The sequence below is a fragment of the Hylaeus volcanicus genome, chromosome 6 (assembly GCF_026283585.1).
Source record: "Hylaeus volcanicus isolate JK05 chromosome 6, UHH_iyHylVolc1.0_haploid, whole genome shotgun sequence".
Taxonomy (NCBI): domain Eukaryota; kingdom Metazoa; phylum Arthropoda; class Insecta; order Hymenoptera; family Colletidae; genus Hylaeus; species Hylaeus volcanicus.
In genome coordinates, this window is record NC_071981.1 from 17,996,177 (window position 1) to 18,020,047 (window position 23,871).

The following is a 23,871-nucleotide window of genomic DNA, read 5'->3' on the forward strand; positions in this document are numbered from 1 at the left end:
TCCCTTTTCGTAATTAGTTCAAGTTTTAAGTGTGTACGCATAGGCTACATCGTTGCCTCGTAAACTCAGCTGGTCGAGTAAACTGTTAGTTTTAGTTATAAAACATCTGGTCGTTAGCGTAGAGCGCTGAACGTCGATACAAGCAATGTCATAAACCACTACTCCACTTTGACGTTTGGTCGACATCGACGTTCAAACTTTGGAAATTCTCGTCTATTTTTACGCATCCGAGCATCGCACTCGATATTTTGCCTAAAATAGATAAAGGATTTGTAGCATTCAATTTAAATATTTTTAATTCGTGACCGCGATGATTTTAATTGCGCCTTATAAGAAAATAAATGGTCTCTTCCTAACTGTCCGCATTACGTCAAATTGCTCGTTTCGTATTAACTGTAATTCAGTTAAATTTCAATTTACGGATCGAAACTTTGACGGCTGACATCGGAAGAAAATAATGAGACAGTATAACTTGATAGATCGCTCGTACTTTAGAGAACTTCAGCACGGACGTGAATTATCCTCGGATGAGAATTTAATTGCTTCGGGAACGGGGCTGGTTAGCCCTTACTAATCAATCAAAATGGTCTTGCGTTCGATAAAATTGGTAACTTTCTTGATGCATTATACTTGCCGATAGCACTCCGCGTGACCGTTCGGCGAAGTTACAAAATTCCACCAAGTTATCTAATGACTGTTCCGCTGACGAACTGATAACAAATTTGTTGCGAATCTTATTTGTTTTACGGAGTTACTTACTGCGGAGCAGACTGGTTGGCAGTCACAAAGTAATAATACTTGGTATCATAGGATAATAATCCGTGTACACTGTCGATGCATTTACGGAATTTTAACGAAGTTAGCTGGTGACGAAACATGGTAATGCTCTTCCAAAAGTGCATGGCTTAAACCCTGCAATCTCAGAGAATCTTAAGGCTAAGAACCCGGGATGTGAAAGCATCAGATACTGATTGACGTATCATAATCCCACTATATGACATGCGCAGTGCGTGACTTTAACCAAGCGACAACCCTTGGACCTCTTCTGCAACGCTATTAAGGCTAAGATTTATTTCGATGATAATACTAGAAGCTTGTACTGCAATTTCAAATTCACAGAGAATATTTTAGCAGTGTAATTTTCTGAATATGCGAAATCTTTGGAATGCGATAATATCCTATTATCCCCGTTAAGTTTAATGTGTGCTCTGTGGCATGGTGATACTCGCCATCCGCAATTAGGATGAAGAAGGAACGTTATCTACTTAATAATTTCAGATATCGAACGACCTTGTTATTTTTATAATTTTAGTCTATCGATTTTTCGAAATTAATTTTATTTTAGCTTCCTTCAGAAATTACCTAATCCACCGAGTCGAATTAAAGTACCCGATCATCGATTAAAAGTCTGTAAACACGACTACGGAATTTCCTTCGTTTCGAAGCGTAAACACATTTCCTTTGCTTCCTCTTTTAAGGAAATTGTTACAAACGATTCACATCCGCAGCAATTTATGCCTCTCTTCGACGTTTCATGGACCCTCCGACATCTTCGAAAATACTCAGAGTTCCCGTAAGTTTGTCACACGAAGAGGCAATACAATTCCAGAGATTACGCACGCCAGAAACAGTAGTACCATAAACGAGAGACTCGAGACGTCTCCATAAATATAAACCTGGGAGACTTAAATCTGTATAAAGTGCGAATGTGCACTGTTTCAACTACGGCCAAATTATTCACAAATCTCCAGAGCGTAACTTACGAGCGAACATGTTCGTGCAAAATTTCGGCTGGGGACCAAACTTGTGCTCCTCGCGAGCTTAATCAAATATTTAACATAAATAACAGTTCCGAATTGAGTGATCAGCCCTTTTCGGCAAAGTGAATCTAACAAGTATTATTTTCACATTGACAGACGTTGATATCTAATCATGCATTGTCTACAATTTTCCAGTAGAGTCGGTTAGATATTCTCAGTAAGAAATTAATAACTATCAAGATAAACGAGCCAAATAAACCATACGTTTACACGAACCTCTTCCACTGTCCCCAATCCACCATCGAAGCGGATTCTACGCGTTGAAATACACTCTGTACATTCGCGCTTTAATTTATTCGCGGTCACAATCGGTTCACTGAAATCGAATAAAGGACGATTTTCCACCGGGCTTGAATTACAGAGCGGGATTGCGTCGCTTTCTAACCCCGCATTTTTGCGAGGGCTTGGCCGACCCGTGGGAAGAACAAAACGCGTATTAGCAACGCGGAATCACGATGGAACGTGCAGGATCTTAAACACCAGGATCAATTTTCCACGGTTATCACGCGACCCTGGGTTAACAGCATTTTCATCCGGGCCGCTCAGTCTGTTACTCCCTGGAACGCTATTTTCGTTTTACAGGGTAAAACGCGCGGCAAATGCGGGCACGAATGCTAATGTGGTGTGGGGCCAATATCGAAGGACCGGTAATGAAAATGAGGAACGCATTAGGTTATCCGAGCTGGAAATCCTGGCAAATTTTGGACGCGCCCATTTGCTTTCGTACCTGCGTGGACTGCGAAGAATTCCACGTAGTGATGCCGAACTTGTGTTTTCTGATAGTGTGGATTGCTCGGTTCTTCGAAGAATTTAGGTATTTTGTTCCGAATTTTTAAATGCAAAGTCATTTTAGCGTTATTATGGTACAATGACTGGCACGGATTCGTTCCGTTCCGGCGGCAAATGGTTCCGTTCACGCTACCCCTTTCCTTTCTCTGATGCTTCTCGGTTTCGCGTGTTAAGGCGATTAATAGATGCGCGACACAGCTGCGCAGGCTCGTTTTCCCGCGACCTAACATCTAAGCTCGCGGTTCCACTTGTGCGAACGTCGTTAAGAAGCCTTTCATCTATGCAGACTGGATAACCAGAGTGTCTTTGAGATTCTTTTCCTTGGAAAAACTGCGAAACCTGTTAGGTTGAAACTTTAATCGAATAATTGTGTATGATGTGTGTTCTATAGTCGTATACCATGTGTACTCCTCATGCTTCTATTTAATAAGAATCTATAGTGTCTAAGAGTTGTATACAACCGTGACGTGTTGAGTACTTGTACGATATCCATGGATAAAATGAATTCATGGACATATATTTTTACAAGTACACATTTGGATAATACAGATTTTTTTTAAGGGCTTTTAAACGTACCTCTCGCATACATATTTGTTGCATAAAATATTCTGTAGAGCAGCCCTTGGAGAAATAAAAATTTTCTGTCAATCAATGCCTGCTTTTCTCTATTTGTCTCTTTATTCTATTCCGTATTTTGTCTTCCTCGTCTCACAATGTCCATAAATTCTCGTATCTCGAGAAACCACTTCGGAGCGTGTCCTCGTATCTCAAGAACCCATCACAGGGTGTCCCATTTTAATCTTTAAACGCATATATTTCGGAAGCTACGTTGAATTTTTAAAAACTACCACGGCGAGGTTAAAAGACCTCGTAGGAGACTTCAGGCACCTGAGTCTTCAAAGAGAAAGGTCGCTGAATGGAGGGGGTCAAGGTCATTTCAAAGTCACTTTCAATCTTTTCAATGGAATAAATTAGAAATCCTCGAGACACCTGCTTTATAATATTGTCTAAATATTTTTGAAACATATCTTTGAAACGATACTGCTCATACATTTCGACATATATTGCGGATGTAAAATAAATGAATTTTCCATCGAACAATCGCAAAATGTAAAAGAGCTGTCAAACACAGGCAAATATTTCACTCGTGATTTAGTGCTTCACTTGATCTTCTGTACCGTTCCAGTTTAGTTCCATTCGTGTTCTGTTATATTTTTAATTTATTTCAACCGTGTGACGAGGTTCGTATTTATTCTTCTGCTTTCACTGTTCCTTGTTTCCTAAGTAATAAACTAGAATTGTAATTGTAATTTCTCTAGGCACGAATAAAGATAATTTCCAACATTTTCGTTAGTTACGACTTCAGACTTCGAGCTGTCTGGCAAGTGCAAATTTATAAGTATGAGAAAAGCACAAGTGCTAGGAATTAACTGCTGGAAGAGCGTGGTATACACGAAGTTCCCTAAGTTCAGATCAGAAGGGGTGATCGCTCCAGTAGTACCGTCGAATTCAAACAAACTTTTCCATGAATCTAGAATGAAGGGAGACACATTTCGGTTCGATGCAAAATCGTTGATATTTAACGACAAAAATTTTACAAAATTCAAAATGGAGTTTCGTAACGTTACATCACTCCCTCGCAATTCGATTCAAATATTTCCTGTGATTCAATTATAATAAATTTTTACTATTTGCTTGTCGGAAATATTAAAACTTTTTACTGGCTTTGGTATGCCAATAAAAAAAATGCATATCCTTTTTCATACACATTACAGGAACAGAATATAGTCGGAAAGCAATCGATTCAAACGAAGCATTTTTAATATTCGACGCAAATTCCACTTTTCCGATGAACTTTAGTTTTGTTTTGAGCTGAATTCCAATCCAGAAAAGTCTGAAGTTTTCACATGTCGAACCTTTCAATTGGTTTACTTTAAAATATAGTTTATCGATTGCACACAACGAAGATTCACATGCAACATCCAAATATCAGGAAACGATAAAACATTTATAAAATATTTGCTGATTCTTTGCTGAAAATTTAGCTGATTCCTACGATTTTTCATTATTCGATTATTTACGAACATTCGTCTTCCTGGTCGCAGTTTGTTACGGATAATGGTTCGCATAAATGCGGACTTATCTTCGTCGAATCAGCGTCGGTACTCTCGTAAAAATTCCCGCGCATAGATCTTTTCCTCGTTCACGGTAAATTGCGAACGATTACATCCCCGCGGTGCTGAATAATTTCGGTTTCCCTTTGCCGCTTCGCGATCGTGGCAACTCTTGCGTTCTGATATTGCAAGAAGAAACGTTACGCTTTATCGAACCGCCCTTCTGGCAAGTTTTCAGAGTCGAACGAGGGAGATCCGATATTCCCGAAGTAAATAAATCAACCCACAGCATACCTTGATTTAAGTTTTCCTTTGAAGGCGTAACATAGAGTCCATAATTGACACTTTTTTTTATCCATAGGCCTACTTCGTTCGACTTCAGTCGTACTTCACATTCTCGTCGCTTTGGCAACAGAACTGAAACTACTTTCCGCTAGTTTAGCGATGGTTCCTCTCAAGGAATATTCTCAGGTAGCTCGTTCCATGCTGGTAGAAAATATCGGCAGGTTCTAGCAGAAGGCGAATCGCAGGCGAAACAAACGCGAAGAAAACCATTCGCCATTATACAGGATTCCTACTTTGCCTGCTTGCTTCCTCCTCCCTTTAGTCATTCAGACGCTAGGCATGCACGTGCTTGCTCCTTTTTCGAGGCAGCATCCAGGTCGCTTCTCCTTTTTTCCCCAAAAAGTTGCGTCTCTCTCCGCAAACGTGACTCACATACATTTTCCACGTTCTGTTTCCGACGTCGATGTTTACCTTGTTCAGGCCATCGATAATTTCCCGATGTTTCTCCACGACGGAATAAACAACATCCCCCAAAAGTACTCGTACATATTGTTACTCGCTTTGATACTTAGGGGACGTTACAAAGAATTCTCCGATAGTGGCTTCAGGAGTTTGTTCTTTTAGAAAATCATTTATTTGAATGTCAAATTTTCTGTGATATTTTATCCACAGATAAAATTGTATGGTTATAAAATTTTGTAATTGGCTTCTGAAAATATCCGAACAGATATCAGTATAGGTCTCGGTTCGAAATGAAAATTACTTTCCCAGTAATTAATTGAATTGTTTACAGAAAAATGCAGATATTGATGAATTTTCCGGGTAGACTTTACATAATTAATTTAATTAAACCATGGCTCTCAAACGATTTATGACGCTTGAGTGTAATAAATTTTGTAGTATTTCGCGTTAAATTAAATATGCAGGTATCTATATATTGATTAAATACGCGTATGGATAAATAATTATTTGAAACGTGAGAGAAGTCGGTATTGCAATGTAAATTTTGAAGCACGGTAATTCAGCTGTACGAAATAAATCCATTTCTACAAGAGAAGCTTATGTTTAACGACGTCGCGTCGTCTGCAAGTGGTTGGACAATATAATCCTGTATGAATTATGAGTTATTCGGATAGAAATTAATTAATATAGAAGCTATAGTAAATTTTACACGAAACTATGTCTGCTTTTTAAGGCATACAAATATTTAAATCATACTATACACTTATGAGCATATTAATATTAATGTTGATATTGTATTCCAATTATTGTAACGTTATTGAATTTATTATGAATATGTACATAAATATCCATGAGTAGTTACAAAAAAAACTACGGTGCACAGTGAGAGATTCAACGATTAAACTACAAGAAGAATAATTCTTCTCCAAATTATTAGTTTACGAAAAATATGTTTGATCTTTTGAACCAGTTTCACGTGTACAATCGAGACTAAATTTAACAATATCATAAAACACTTCACTCAATGAAATCAATCCTAACAAACGATTCAATTAGAGAAAGAGAACGAAAAATGAATCAATCGAACTTCATCGCATTACACTCTATGCTATCGTCAGGAACAATGCGCGCGTTGAAGTCACCGACGAGTAAATCACCCTGCAATATGATAATGGGGAGCAGATATACTGTTTCAATTTCAAAAAATAAAACAAGATACGTACATAATTATGTCCGTGTCGCGCTGATTTCGGTGGGAAACACGATTACGAACGCATTCCCTCCGATTTTCCCCGTTGCACCGTTCATTCATTTTTCCCGATTCGCGATAGACACGCTTCGGAATTCGTTTTAATTCACTTGAATTCGCCGTGAGAATTTGCGCAACGAAATAGCCGGTGTGTGCGTTGTTCGACGACGCGATCAACGAGGACCGCGCGAATGTGCCCGCGGTGGGCGTCGAAATTTCCCGCGTTCGTTAAAATTAAAGTTTCACCAGGAGTTCGATACAGCACTTTATACGAGAGTGGCAATTTTATCCATAGTAAAGACTGAAGTTTCGCGAGTGTCCTCTAATTTCAACCATTTTCCCCTCAAAAAATATACAAAAAGAAGGATCTGGTATATCTAAAATCTTAAAGGCCTTTCGTCCTGTAGTATTTGTAGGACAAAAAGGATAATGACCGTGGTCGTAAAGGAATTCAATTAACCACAAGGTTCGTAAAATTTTACTACTTAATGTCCCAGTAATAATACTAATGGGCTCAGCAAACTGTTCTAATAAATACGTTAAAAGCAAAACACGTTGGAGCTAAGTTTCATTGATTATTACAACATAAAATGTAAGAAAGAGACTTTTAAATTTAAATGGAACTGTAAATGTTCAACAATTTTCCAATTGTCAGGTTTTACGTGTAATTAGAAATTATTGTTTGGATTCTAATGAGAACATAGTAAATAGTAAGTTTTCACATAGTAAAGCACAATTTGTTTTTTTCGATTCTATTCATGTACATTTTAGAATTTATGATTTCAGATAGAATCGTACCGTTCCTAAGTTTCGCAAAATCCTATTACTGTAAAGTCTCGCGAGATGTGGTGTTTTTATGGAATAGCTCGACTGCATACAAATGCGCAGTCTTATGCAATAACGTTTAAGTATGTTTATTTTGACACACTTTTTTTTTTTAATAGAAACAGTTTACTTCACATTCTAAAGCAGGGTTTTGTCAACAAACGTTTATAACGCGTAATATTCTAACTTTCAATGCGTTCCAAAGCGTAACGCGATTGATGTTCTCCGGGAAATCATTTTACGGAAACGACTGAATTTCGCACCGCAGACTAAACGCGTACGTGACGTTCGCTTAACTGTTACAATTATGGCGTCCCCGCGATATGACAATTTTAATCGCTCCAAATTAAAATGGCCCGGTGCGTCGAGACCGCGCTCGCCAGCCGAAATAATTTCGACAGCGTCGACTAATGCCCGCTTTAATTAAGGCGGTCCAGAAAACAGCCGTGGCGAAGACGGAAAGGTAAATTCGTGACTTGAACATAGAACACGACCTCGAAAAAAGTCTCGCAGACAATGACTGAAATTTACATTCGCCAGGTAAGTCAGGTAATCGGGATAAAAACTCCGTCGACTTGCGTGAACGTCGCTTCTTAACGCTAAGGGAACCTAACACATCAAAATAGCCTGATCGCAGCTTTGCAAACATAAATTTCAGTCGGAGATAAATGAGGGATTCATTTATATTGTTCATTCGGAAGGTGTTGGTATTTCAGTTAACGCGGACTCGATACTTCTTTATTTTTGTTGAGAAACGATCGTTCTTGGTTGCTCTGGCATGGATGGATCGACAACAGGGTTGATAAATTAATCAGTGGATTCTGGGGATTTCTTGAGACTCATTGAACTCTTTAATTATTGTACGTTCTTTCAATTCAACAGAGTAATATATCGAATTAATTGCGTAGGAGTTGCAATCAGATTCTAAAATTGATTCTATATTAATTGTTTGTAATTCCTTTCACAATAGATTGAGTTGCATTTTAGAACTTGAATAGAGCTCTAACCTTTGAAGAAACATCAAGCTTATTCTTCCTGTACGCCATCAGATACAGCAAACCAACAGGTCTAGCCTGATCGTATTTATGTGAATGTTACCATGACAAAACAATAAGTTAAATTCTTCTATAGACAGAGCAAACTCCTTTGGCGCTAGTTTAAATTTAATTAACCTCGTTCCTGTGAACGTTTCGTACTTAAGGTGAACTTGCTTGATATTCTCCATACAAACAGTCACATAATATTAACTTGACGCGGAGTGGAAAGAGCTAAAAGCCCCTTTTCAACGCGCAAAGTGTTCCACGTTGATTTTCAAACCTCAAAGCCGACGATACTTCGTTGCAAACGAAACCATATGGAAGACCCGTGGAAAAATTAAACAATGGATTTTTTTTTCAAGAGACTGCTGGAAATAGTCCGCGTTAAGGGAATATTGTACCATTCTAATCCCAAAGAAACTGGGACATTGATATTTTTCGACGTAAAGAGTATTTAACCTTCTGTCGCCATAAGTTTTATTTTTTATCTCAAAAAAGGAATAGTACGTTGTTCATTTGTTTATCGATTAATTAATATCAGAGATTATCAAGGTACTTCATTTTCTACTTTTTCGAAACGCTTTATCGAATCAGGTATTATAAAATTTCAATAAAATACGTTGATTCGCCACGTGTACAAAATTATGGAGACTATTGGAGCATCGATCATCGCGATTACCATGATTATACTTTTCATTTTCACGGATTTGAGCGCACAAGTATTTAATTCGCGCTTGACATACCACGAGTGCAAAGTGATTGCATTTTATTTCATGCGTTTAAATGTCGTATTAAATGCGTTTAAATCTGGAGTTTGCTCGTGGTTGAAACGATATATTTGTATTTTAATTAATTATTAAGTATAATGATTATATTAATAATGATAATATGATCAACATCGTTGTGTTGAATACTAATTTAATTATTATTAATTCACGAAACGTCGCAAAATTTACACGAGTTACAATAAAATGAATTTATATTAATTGGGAAAAAATGTCTTGTATTAGAGAAATTAAATTAAGATGGAAAATTTTATGTAACGGTGACAAATTATTTACCTGACGTTATGCCTTCAATTTTTATTTATTTTATTCATTTTACATAATAATACCGTTTTACATAATCGAGCTATTTTATTTTTCCTCAAAATACAATCCTGTGTCGTCGATACGTGCAATTGTGTTTATAGACATGTTTTCGAAGTCGAAGTTAGAAAACGGTTGAACAGAATAATCCGAGCTTCAGCACGTCTTAGATTCGGTTGCCAAAATGTTGAAATTGAATTCTTTTCACGATACCGTGGATAGATTGACGATCGTAGACACCGAAGATAACGATGAAAAAAGCTTTTTCCGATCTCGATGTTTTTTCGATAACACGAATAGATCGACCTCGTTCGAGCTTTTCAATTTCCGTGGCGTTACACATTGGCGTCGACTATTTCCTACAATAGTAAGAAGGTGAGAAACGAGGGTAAAAAAGAGCGTCCGATCAAATTTCGTGTCTTTTCGGACCAACCATAGATTCCAAGACAATTTATACGATTGTTCGAGTCATATTAAAAAAACTGTCATTCAATGATTTTACTTAATCACAATTCCAATCGAATTACGAGTAAACTCGGTATTCAAATAAAACGTTATAATTTTCTGTTTCTTACAGTCTTAGAAAATAGTTCGATCCAAGCAGTCGAAACATTGTCAAAATAAAACCTTATCATAAAGATTCTAAGTTATGATTCTTACGTGTACACGTATACTCTGAGCCCTAAATCAACGAAGTTCATTAGGAGTAGTTTCAACACTTCCCTCGTTCAAACCTTCCGGCGATGCAAATCCGTTAACTGCAATCAAACCATGCCTTTTTCTCGCCGCATAGCACAGGTAACGCGTCACACGTTCCGTCGCGAACGGCTCAATAACACCAAACGCAATTGCCGCCGCGTTTAAACCGCCCCTCCCCCACCTCATCGAGTTACCCCTTATCGCGTTTGTTTGATCGAGTGTAGCTGGTTTGCGAAGCTTGCTTTATCCCTGGGATAACTCCAGCCTCCGCTCTTTTCATCAAATATAAATTTTGCGGAAAATTTTGTTTGGCTGCAATTTTCGTTGCAGCGGCAAACGCGTCGGTAATTTCTGCCGACGAAATGACGCGGCCCCGAATGGCTAACCCTTTTAATGCTGCAAAGTCATTTCCGCGTTCGCGAATACCGAACTCCGACGCCGTTGATCAAGCTAAACTGGTGATAAACCCATATTCGATGGAGTTTATGCCAAAACACGTTCGAGAAGATGAACTGGCATGAAATGGGGTGGAAAAGGTTTAGCGCGGCGAGTTGTTGCTAATGTAACAGGTTAATGTAAAATGCCGTTAAAATAGTAGAGAAATAATTTTGAAAGGGACGCGAGTGAAATTCTCGTCCAGATAAAGAATTTCGAAATTTATAGTTGTTGAGCATTTATTGGGAATTCTTTAGTCAAAATAACTGAGGTATTATGAAACTAGCCACAGAGCATTCATTACTAATTAAGGCACGGTGTCAAGTAAGCATGCTTTCTACTTCTTCATGTAACGCCCTTCACTCGAAGTTCTTTACAATGAAACGTACTTACACATATGAACGTGTCTAGTTTGCTAGAGTTCACAAAGTACGTTAGAAAGCGTGCGTCTATAATAATAGAGTGAAATATAGGCGAACAAGGCTGGCCACTCCATACTTCACTGTCGTCTGACCCTGCGTCGGACAAAATTGATATCCAATAAGGCTCTTACAATTCCAGAACAATTTTCCAGGCACACGTCATTTAGACGCCAGCCGGATTATTTAATATTCAGTGGAATATCGACATGTGTGTCGATTGCGACGCTTGAAGTAGAAAATCTGTATCAATCATCGATTAGGATATTTCTATTCGGCATATTGGAGTCAATTGACATAATTTTTAGCACTTGGTATTTGGTCATTAATAGTATCCCCAACTTCAACCGTAGCTAAGCGACCCACCCCTATTCCACTTGTCGGCATAATGCAACGCACGAGGTTATCGTGTAATCACGGGGGTTGCATTTATCGAGACTTGACGGTATACGCTCATCTGCATACTTAACACACGTGTAGGGGCCCGTGAAGTTTGTTACAGGGGTGGATCGAGACGAGGGGCTTAGGAAGCACAGTTTCAGCCGCGCAGTCGAATTGAAGGAAATTCATTTTAGAGTTTCTTGAGCCTTAAGCTTCAGCTTGCGCTTCAAGCATGTCATTATTTAGATTTGTAGTTTGCTTGAGAGGGATCGTTCTATCTTAGACATTTGTTTACCAAGCATTTCACTAAAGACATTTTGAGCTTACATTTATGATCCTCTTCGGTGCAATTAATTCCAGAAATGAGAAATGATATTTAAAATATGTGATAAATCCAGGTGATAAATAATTCATCATCTAAATGGAAATTCACATAAATAATGCTCAATCTGTGTAATCACGAACGATAATAGGAAACCTGATCGATATTATAATAATCTGTGAAATTTGAAACACAATCGACCCGATCGAACTGTAATTTGCTCGCAATATAACGTAAACAACAATTCTGGAATACTAAAATAAACTTGGTTATCTTCGTCCCAGTGACAGTTTGCTATTTTCAGTCTCTAATATTCGAAGATAATTGTTTCCAATTGCGACACAGTGTTTAATTGAAATCGAATATCGTCTGGGTGATTCTTTGAAAAAAAAGAAAAAAATGAATGAACTCTAAGTTACCAGTAGGAATATTTAGTCAAACGCGAGTCGAAGTATATTAGGTCACATAAATATTCGCTTGAAACTTTTATAGGGATCGATTCACATAGAGCTAAACATTCATACAGAGAGATCAAAGCGATTCGGCTGGTTCGCGTAAAACTGTAATTTTCCAATCTGTTCGGAAATTTAAATATTTTATTGACTTTTTCACTCTTCTTTCGTGTGCCACTGATTTTCGAAATTGGAAAGGGAATTACTCACGGGGCAACAGCTAATGGCAGATATTACTTTTTATTCGAAACACGATACATTTTTTCAGTAAATACAAAATAAAACGTCCTTTGTTCCAGTCATAATGATATACTTTATACGTATATTAATACACTGTCCCCTAAATTAACGAAAAACGAAACTCTCTGAAAATCGAGTAAAACTACATGTATTATCAAGATATATATAGACACTGTCAGATACTGCGGAAGCTAAAAGAATTCGTTTCACTTTTGACGCAACGGAAGGAACAACCGTCCGAACGAAAATGAAGACGAATCGCATTTGTTGTATTATATCGCGCGAGAGTGGCGTGGTAAATCAGGAAATATAGTGATTCAATTTGAAAGCTTCGCGGCGTAGAGATAAGCGACGCGACGGAATTTTCAACGTTAGTCTAGACGCCTCATCGCCCACGCGGTATAGTGTGCGATGTTTGAAGTGCTTAGAATCGCATGGTCATGCGTTCAGCCGTTCCAGAGTTTGCTGGATGCTGGATGCATTCATGTCGAAAAGTGCATTATACCGAGAACAGCGGCTCGTAGCCGCTGGTTTCCCGAAGTTCCAACTGGAACGCAACCTCGTTTAAGTTACAAGATATAACGTTTCAGCCAACGTTATCAATTAGAACTACGGGGAACTCGTGATTTTTCCTGTCACGTGGTTTCCTCCTCTATCTCCGCTGTGGAACGATTCCAGGCTCTTTTATGGGCATAGTTTGCTCCTCGCACATTTTACTTAAACCGTACCCTTAAGGGAGGAGATATTGATTTGGATGTAATTACTTTCTAATATTTTGTTTATATTGTCTTAGAAAATAGCGTTGCGTAATAAATCGTGCACCGATTGCGTTAAGGCTTTATCGAATCGTGAATTGAAATTTCAATAAAACGTGTTGTTGTAGTCTTGTAGTCTTAGATGAAGGAAGCCATCTAAATATTTCCTTTCTTTCGTGATATGAAAATTGGTGCGATTTCAATGGCGTTCCCTCTCCAAAAAATTTATGTCATAAAGTCCACGAGGGATATTTAGCCCCCCTGAATATTATTCATAATTCGAACGGAATTTCGCGTTCGTCGTCGTATTTAAATGATTGCCAATAGTTCCCCCGATTCGCCCTTGTTTCCAGTTCCGAGTTTCGCGACTCGCCGTGAATTCTTTCACGCGGACAAGACTCGAAAGCCCGTGAAACTGCGAAGAATTACGGATGCGACCGCGCTGGGGGCCGCCGATCGCCATTGACCGCGCGACTAAAAAGAAATCCGCGAATAAATTCCATTATACCGAATGACAACGATGAACAACCGAGCTCGACGAGCTTTCTCGACCGGGAAAAAGCCTATTTTGTCCGAGAGGCGCGCTTTCAACGACTTCTGCCGAGGAACAAGCCACCCTATCTATAGCGATATTCAATTACAATCCACTTAACAATAATTCCCTATTCAGGGGCATCCCGTGAGCGCCATCGAGCGCAAAGCGAGCCAGCTGTCACGCCGCGCGATAACTCGATTTTACGACGTTGCACTCGTCGCTCGCCGAATAATTGAAAATCCATTCCGAAGTGGTTTCGACGATTTCGCCGACGAGAAAAAAAGAATTTATCATTAAGCCGCGACACGAGAACATCGAGGGGAAAGGAAGCCTCGGTGTGCGTATTCGGAGGCACGACTGAGAGCTCTCGATTAGGCTTGCCCTCGCGTGGGCGTTTTCTGGACTTCTGAGGAGGTCAGAGCTTCCATTTCGGATCGACAGCTGTCAATTGAAGGCTACGTTTAACGGGTCGCGTGTTTCGCAAAAATACACGGAACGCGTTCTCTGTGGATTTTCAAACAACACCCAAAAACGTGGAATAGAATAAAAAGATAGGGAATATTATGTAATATTGATGTGATTAGGAGAAGAATATGTAAAAATTCATACAAGACAAGAAGAGACTGAAAGTAAGTGTACAGACGCGTACAAATGTATCCAAGAGTTTAAGAAAAAGGGAATGTCAGATCTTATTCGAAGGAAAAGTATAATGTTGATGAAAGACAAGAATGTATTCGTAATTTTGATGCGTTTTATTTATTACCTCTTCCTTATATAAACACGCATATTTCTGTATGTATATACGTTTCAATATTAAGTTTGTTTTACAAGTGAGCGTACACCAAGACGAGACTTCCGTTATTAAATTGTTGATCGCATATATCAATACCGAACGAGATGCCTTCCCCGAATACTATGTAGTATTAGTTCCGGGATATGTCGGTGTACGTGGATGAAGATACTATTTGCCTGCCATGTTTCTCTCATGTACACGTGATCCTTATATGAGCCGTCAAATTTTTTCATAATAATTTAGATATACTTCATTTCCATGAACACAATATTTTTCTTGTCACAGAAATTTCGATAAAGCCATTTAGTTTGACTCAAGTTTCCGAAATGCTTCCTTGAGCTCTAACAATACACCTGCTTATGTGAGAGGAAGCGAACTGTTTATCTCGACTGATGAAATTGAAGACTGAATAATGTACGCGGGATGTGTCGATCCCTTCCAATCGACAGCTGACATACCAGAATTATGAATAAGTACCATGCCATTCTCCGAATCACTCGATTGACAGCTTTCCATTCAAAATTCCAATTGTTAATCCAGGCTACGGTGTGCGACGTTTATATCACAATAATTTTAGAAAAGAAGTATTCGCAATGGCTGTCATTTTGACGTGTAGTATTATTGTTTTTTGCGCATTTTACATAGGAAGGAACTCGACTAAAATTATCCCTTTTTAACTACTGAACATTTCCACGAATAGAACGAAATTCCACAAAGAAGTATTTTGATATTAAAGAAAAATGACGAGTAAAAGTGGAATTGCATTGAAAATTAATCTACTCTACTAATGGATTAATTTATTTCGTCCATAATACAGCGTGTTTTCGTTGCTCATGCAGAATATAATTGACTGTGGAGAAGTTAAAATTGAGTTTAAAGTGTCCTAATACTCTGTAATGAAAATATTATCAAAATTACAACGAACCATTAGCTAGGTAGCAAAATTTGATCCTCAGTGTAATTATAATGTAAAGTACTTACATAAACTAGCTTAGCAATGTACTCTAATTGATTTTGTACGATGTCGGCGAATTCGATTAAAAATTATTTTGAAAGTAAATGTAGATATTCAACAAGCAATAATTATTTTGTTTTAAAATAGACATTTTGCGGAAGGAAGGATTTAACGATGTAATGTACTTTTGTATCTCGATCCTAATAAAAGAAAATTATTCCCGGAATTAATTAAAGCGTTCGTTCCATAGATGCCAACGTTTCACAATTTCCTTCAATACGTAATTTAAACTTGTCTTAACTAAATAAAGCAAAAAACCATTTCCTCTCAAAGAAAGTAATGGAACCAGGACGTTCCAGTAGGAAACTGTGTTAAACACAAAACGAAGGGGAAGGATCGGGCTACGGTTTAATTTTCATGTTGCATTGTTTTTGACCGTGGAATTTGTGCCCTGTTACGCGCTTTTATCTCTTCCACCAGGTTATTTTACATTCTTTTTAACCGAATGAATTTTCACGCAGGACAATCTCGCGTACGATACACGGTGGACGGACGAAAAGGAACGAAATACGCTAAAACAAAAGCAATGAAAAATTAAAAAGAAACCTTCAGGATGCTTTTTAGTCGAAAGAAAAATCAAAAGAATTGGTTAAACAAACATGGTTTTTTTTTCTTGGGAACTTGACTCGTTATAACGATGCTTCGATCGATCTGAAAATTAATGACTTTATCTTTTCCGTTGTTGGTTCATCGTTTCCATTTAATGGACTGACGGCCGTTGCGTAGCCTTTGTTTGTTTCAGCGCTTTTGCGAGTCGATAGCTCACGAGAATAAACAAGAAAAGGAGCAACGATTTTACGAGAGGATCCATAAAAACGGGTTAGTGAAATTATCTCGTTAAGTTTGGAGGAAATCGAGTACACGATTTAGCGAGATTCGTTGCATATGTAATCGTTGTTGATTATTATTTTTATTGATAAAGTAACTTGTTTGAGTCTCGATGCAACTAATAAGTGTATAATGCTATATATAATTATTTTCTGAGCTTTGAATTCCCTTTATCGTGTTAATTCTCCCAATTAATGATTTAGATAAGTTTATTTATCGAGTGTTTAATACATAACATTCTGGAACAGTCTAGAAAATTGAATTAAGGATCTGAAAGGTTAATCAACACCATCGAACACTTTTGAATTTTGACGGAAAATTCGAGGGAAACTTTCATTAAGGAGAGTGATAGGCCCATAAAGCCTAATGGATAACATATTAGTAATATGTCGTCCATAAATTCCGGGAAAGAATTCCTCGTCGTCGTACGGCGGCTGAGAAATTTTTTTCTCATTGACATCTGCTCACCGTTACACATTATTATATCTCATCTAAGAAAAAAACATTTTTCTAATTTCGCCGCGGCGGAAGATTTATGGTTTTCGATAACGTCGCATCTGATCGTCGCTTTCACCTTTCGCGACTATTAAAAACGAGTCGTCGCCATCGTTGGACGAGGGAAAAACTTTCAGTTAGAAAAGAAAAAACGGAGTTTCAACTTTTGGCAGACGGAGAAGCACCGTGACGTATTAACGCGTCTTTTACCTTTAGAAATTAACACACAAACAAATCAGATTTCTATTTATTACATTTCGTCAAGCACGTCTAGAATATATTGATAAAATCGTATTGGAGAATTTGAAAAATTGGAGAAAAATTGGCGATAAGTGTTCGACGATTACAGGGTGTCGCGAAATTGAACGAAGGCGGTAAACCACGTTAAGAACATTTGGGGGTTGACATTCAAGGGAAACCGTTCTTGTAAGCGAAATTCCCGAACACGACAGCTGTCGCTGCAGGCTGACGTCGTCTTCCGGTCGTAAATTCGGTGCTTACTATACAATCGAGGACGAAGGACGCGTTTAGAAAGCATCACGGAAAGCGACAGATGACAATGTCGCGTGACGTCAGATAAAATGTATTAACCATACGAATTTCGCATTACAAGGCACACTCTCGATCGAAGCAATCGGTAACCGACGACTTGTGATTGAGTCAGCGATAACGATAACTTTCGCACGTCTGAAATAAGTGAAATAAATTCATGGAATATACTTAAAAAAAGACAATAACGAATAAATGGTAAAATGAATAAAACAATATCAATATCTTCTTTGCAATCCTTTTCTAAATCGAGATTTCCTTTCTTTTAAATAAGATAACGCTTGTCAGATTGCTGTCAAATTACAAATACGTAAAATTATTCTAGATAAAACTGATTGTACGTTACCTTCTGGCCGTTTAAAATTTTCAGCTTTATAGAAAAAAATGATCTAAAAATATTACGTCCAACGTAGAAACAGTAATATAATGTATTAAACAAGTGCAACGAACTCGTGAAATTAAACAAGTAAATAATTTAGTATTTATGATTCGTTTGTTCAATTTAAGATATCTTCGTAACCGAGAGTAATTGATTAGTGATGCCAGACATACGATAGGAATTATTTCCAGCAAGTATGAGAATAATAAATCATTTTCAATTAATGATTTTTCCTAGGAGGAAAACTCATTAAATTGATTTCAATTGAACAGTATTTATCTGTAATAATTAAATATTTCTTCGAAAACGTTGAACCTAACCCTTTATTTTACATAACAATAAGCAAATTTATTCAATGGTCGCTCCACTTGTACTAAACGGGAAGCATTCTAAATGCATCCTTGTGCTAATGTTCTTACTGTTGATCGATTAATCAACAGTCCCATTAAGCGTACCGTGAGAGAAATAATTACCCCTCCGGCGACGACTAACAAAAAATTACCTCAAGAATAACGAGAGCAAGCGTTACCTCAGCTAATTTCTTCTATAACGCTGCTTTAGTACAGACAGTATTATATGGATGCAATCATGGAACAATTCGAAATGATCAAATAGGAAAAATATTACTGAAAATTTCCAAATATTTTTCAATAGAGTTCGTAATTACATCGTTGCAATACAGTTGTGATCAGTATTAATATCGACTCATTCGCAATATTTTTCAAATTTATTTAATACAGCCCGTAATTGCATAATTGGCGAAGTGGATGCATTCATTCGCACATGATAAAAATATGCTCCTAAACAAGTCTCAAAATAGAAGAACGCTAACCAACACGTTAATTAAAAAATAGTATTCCACCACGTGTGGTAAATGTAATTTTTCTTGGAATTTTAATAATTGGATCTACCTGTAATATACCCAAATAGAGATTCTCTCGCGCAATTCACGTATAGCGGCAAGCTTCTAAATCGATGTGGGCCATAAATAATCAGAGACACTATTTCGAAAACAGCATTTATTCAGAAAGATAGGACTGCGGAAGAAAAATAGTTCAAATAGCAGAGCAATCGTCCAACAAAGGATTCGAAACCAGGTTGTTCAGAGCGCACAATGGAGGCGAGTTTATGATACGGACAGCGTCGGGTCGTTATTTCAGACCGTACGAAGCTGCGTACGCTCGCAGGGGATTGTGTTACCTTGTGATCCAGACTAGTCGAAACTCTCGTGCGCCGCCATAATGTTCTCGTCATTTGGCTCCTCGATCGCGTTCGAACTCGCCCGAAACTTCGTTCTCAGGTCCGACAGACGGAGACGTAGGAGCTGGTTAGGATATTGTTTGCAAAATTAACAGGCTGATTTCCTCTAATTAGGATCCTTTGGCATGGCTTTGCCTCGCATAGAATTCGAGGCGAGTGATCCCGAGGGGCTTCGCGGGATAATGGGGGAATGCATCTCCACTACGTCGGTGGAGTGCATTTCTATTTGCCTGGTTCAGTGGTTGTGTGTTAAGAAGGAATCTCAATTCCACACTGGTCAATAGACGACACTCATTGTTGTTCTCGGTGAGTCTGTGTGCGCGGAGTCGAGTTAACACTAAACGTGCCAGCACTTTGTACACCTGGTCGAATGACGGTCGATTGAGGTAGATAAGACAAACAACGGATTATAAGGTTGACAAAATATACGTGACACCTAGTGATGAAAAGTGATGTCATTTCTTTTATATTAAATTCTTAATAAGTTTCTATTTTTAATCAATTATGTAACCACCCTCGTTATCAACGGCCTTTTGCCAACATCTTTTGGGCCAATGTAAGGCACCTGTCTGTTTTTCTCAGCAAACCATGATTCAATCTCTGTGATCGATGGCAACCAGACAGGTACCTTGATCCAACCCCTGCAGAAACACTTTTCCCAGAGGGAAGAGCTTTCACCGAAAAGTCCCTAACGCTATCAACTGTCACGGAACCACGAAAGAATGCCTCTTTCTACAAAACAACGCAGGAAGGCGCGCATTACGCGAGTCTCCGATAAAAATAACAGTTTCGAGACATTTCCTGGGCCGTTGGGGTTCTTGTACGGCCAGGAACAGTCGACTCGCGGAGGAGAACGGTAAAGATGAGTCTCAGGTAGGGGAGGCAACGGTTTCGCAATTGCTGGAAGTATCCGAGGCGGTCGTCGATGGAATATGGAAGATCAAAAACCGACCACTCGATACGCGGAACACGCCAGCGGAAAAAAAAGAAAGTAAAGGGAAAACGGGAGGAACTTTGGCTGCGCCCGATGCAATCCGCAAAATAAGAGGAAACACGGGGGGATGGCGCGAGGAGGGAGGCGGAATAACGAAATAAAAGATTCGGCTATACGTGAGTGTACGGATCAGAATATAGTCTGTTTGGACACACAGGTATACGTATGTACGCTCGCTGCTTCCGATCTCCCTGATTCTTTCAGTGTTCTGACGTGTTTGGCATCCCCTCGCGGCAGCTACGAACGCTCTGACCACGATATTTTCTCCTTTGCTCGCCGCTAACCTTCTTTGTAAGATTATTTTTTCAGAGAACACGGTAAGCGAAGGAAGTCCGAGAATGCGAACCCACAGAACACGCTGGACCTTCTTTTCTGTCCAATAGTTCCTCGCCGATTACGAATTTTACGGAGACGGGCTCTGGTTTACGATGGTCTTCAACATCCAAAATTTCTTCGTAACTTTTTAGTGGTTTAGAGTTGTAGTGGACGAAATTTGTACGGGGTCATTGGTGTATTTAATAAAAGAAACTAAATATGTCTAGACAATTTAAAGGAAGGTAAATAAAAAAATGTATACGAAGAAATGGTACAAAATAAATATTTGAAACAATTATCGTGCGAGCATTTAATGCTTCTCAAGATCTTTAAAAATAATTACCTTCGTCTAAAATTGGTTATCACGTGGCCCATCGCGAGGACTAATTTTATTCTAATTTTATCGTTTACTCTTGAATAGCCATCCTTGAACACAATTGCAACGCAAGAATACCTCTGTTATATAGTAATTAGCATTCACCCTACGTCTGCTTAATTAAATTTCCTAGCGAACCTGATTCTAGGTGGACACGCGAGGTTTACTGGGGAATCAGTCGTCCATGATTATTAGTTTACGAGTTTGGTGGTCTTTTACCTCAGCACGTGTACATGGGTTCTCGAAACTCGCCAGGAAATTGCTAACTGTAACTAATCGGCTGAACGTTTTTAATTGTCTCTCAGAAGGGAATGCACCTCGAAAATAAATTGATTATCGATTCGTACTGAAGTTTGCGAGAACAAAATAAATTAGGATTACTGTTCACGCTTTCATAGGTTTGTACAAGATTAGTTTATTCGAATAATAATGTAACAAAAACAATAATAATGACATTAATTGCGTTAATGCTTAGGTGAAAATACAACTGTGAACAGGAATCTGAAATTATTAACACTAGAAAATCTTGTAAAGTATATGAGAAAAAAAATGTATACACGTCATAGAAAAATAATTGCATCGCGTACAGCTGAAGACTGCTTTCAAATTAAACCTCAATTGTACTCCACGAAAAGAATTGCATAATTCATCAACATTTTCAACAAGAACAATGTATTTCCACTCTGGCCCAGGTAACATGGAAAATTCTAAACCATAAATTTTTAGCGGTACCGTTTCTTTGAAACTTGCTCCGTGCTGCTGAAATTTGCAGTTCGTTTATTACCTTGATGGAACGAGTGGAAGAATAAGGGTGGAAAGAAAGCACCGCGAAACATTTCTTCAGTGATATTATTTAACGACGTTGCCAGACTTTAAAATGTTTCTAATGGAATACTTAAATCAGGATTAATGTTACGCATAAATAATACCAACCGGTGCAGTTGAAATTTTCAAATTCTCATTAATAATTACTAACCTCTCGTAGGTTCGATTTGATTTAAATAATCCCATCAGTTTTCGATATTTTCATATATTCATTTTTAATTTCGCGACTAATCCTAACTAGTGACCTCGTTCGCGCTACAGTGATTAGAATAATTAAAAAATGAGACGCACACGTGTGCGCGTGCCAGCATCTTTGATGAGGTTGACTATGCGTGATGTTTCATTTGATGGAGCCATTAAACAGCGCCATTAGGCGTTGCAAGTGCAAACTTGACATAAACTATTCATAAAACGACACATAGAGTCATGTCAAATGTATCTACACGAGATCAATATAGATATGTTTCATTAACTGTATATCGTTTCAAATAGAATACATGTTTACAAAGTTATAATATTCATGTTCGATATTCATATTGTATTTATAAATTCTAAATAATATTTTTAAAAAAATGCTACTTTATTCTATCGTGACATGCTACTAATGCCGAAACGATTTAATAGAGAATGTGTCTAAATAAAAGCTTTATTTCCATAAAAATGGAAGGGTATCTAAACTTCTGAACAGGAACATAAATATGTTCGCTGGCGGGTGAAAATATTGCACAACACACGCGATTCGGTACATTTGTAGCTATTGAATAAATTGTTCCCGTGCATTTTTTGTTTTGTCCATATAAATATCTATTTATAGTACCTCGCTCGCTTATACATATGAACACACCGAGTCAAATAAACAAAAATTGATAACGCAAAGCTGGTAAAAATGTGTTGCACAACCGTTTTGTGCCTTGGAACAAATATCGGGAAATTTTTAATAATGACACCTATAAATATAGCAATTTTTGCTCCTGGAAAATATAGGAACCGCGTTCTGAGAGTATCGCGTTATGGAAGGTCTCACCGTATATCTGAACGCGATACTTTCCATGATCACGTTATCGGGCCATGTACAAATTAGCTCATTAACCCAATTTCAGGGGGCTGTAATTCCGCTACATTATTAGCATCGGAATGGAACAATTCATGATCGGTGAAGACGTATCGAAACTATTGCTATCGCGTCGTGTCGAAGTCTTCGCATTATTCACCAACCAGAACTTCCGATAATCTCATTAACGGGATTTGTGGAATCCAAACGTCGCCGTCTAATTAGCCACCGCAAAGATCATCAGCTCCTCTATACAATCTGTTTCCCTTGAGACCTCAAAATCTTTGACGAACTCCCCTTAAATCCTCTCCAACACAGAAATTCGATTCCAGTGGAATAGTAATGGATTCTTCGTGGATTAATTATTCGAAGGAATTGATTTTAGCATATTTCGGTCTCACGAGCTTGGTCGTCTTTTAATTTGTTTGAAATAATAGATTACGTGATTGTTTATTAATAAGTGTTCGTTTGGAAGTATTCATCGAAGGTTTTCTTTATTTTTTAGAAGTAAAAGGAAATATCTAGTAGTGTAGCTTTGAACAAGTCAGACATAGAGTAGGCAACGATCAGTGGTTTCTACCAGAAATAGTCAGACATGTGCTCGAACGTTTTCATAAAACAAACACTCATTCAGCGCTACCATAAATCGTCATTATCGCTTAAACGATTTCCCACACTCAAATATTTCTCCAAACTGTAGCAAACTTTAATCTCAGAGGAATTTATCACTTCCACGGCAACAGCTAATACTTGCAACTCGGTTCTCTATCCTCTTCCGATACTTTGAGAAGCAACTTTCTCGCGTGTCGGATGGTTTAATAACATCCGCGTCAATCCGTTTCCCCGGTTTACTTAGTCAGCCTTCCGTCAGCCCCGCGCGAGGTAAAAGAGCACAAACGAACGGAAAAATATGATTCCCGCTGTTCCGAGACACCAAACTTCAATCGCCGTTTAAATCGCTGGAACGAATCTCTGCCAGGCCAGGAGAAAGCGAGCGCGACGAAAGGACGCGACAGAAAGTGACAGAGAGAGAGAGCGAGAGAGAGAGAGAGAGAGAGAGAGAGAGAGAGAGAGAGAGAGAGAG

At 38.3% G+C, this 23,871-nt stretch overlaps 1 protein-coding gene across 7 annotated transcripts in view; it reads right to left on the minus strand.

Annotated features, from left to right (window-relative positions):
* Positions 1-23,871, minus strand: part of LOC128877874 (collagen alpha-2(IX) chain) — a 236,225-nt gene that overhangs the window by 107,352 nt on the left and 105,002 nt on the right. The gene's annotated exons all lie outside the window — the stretch shown is intronic.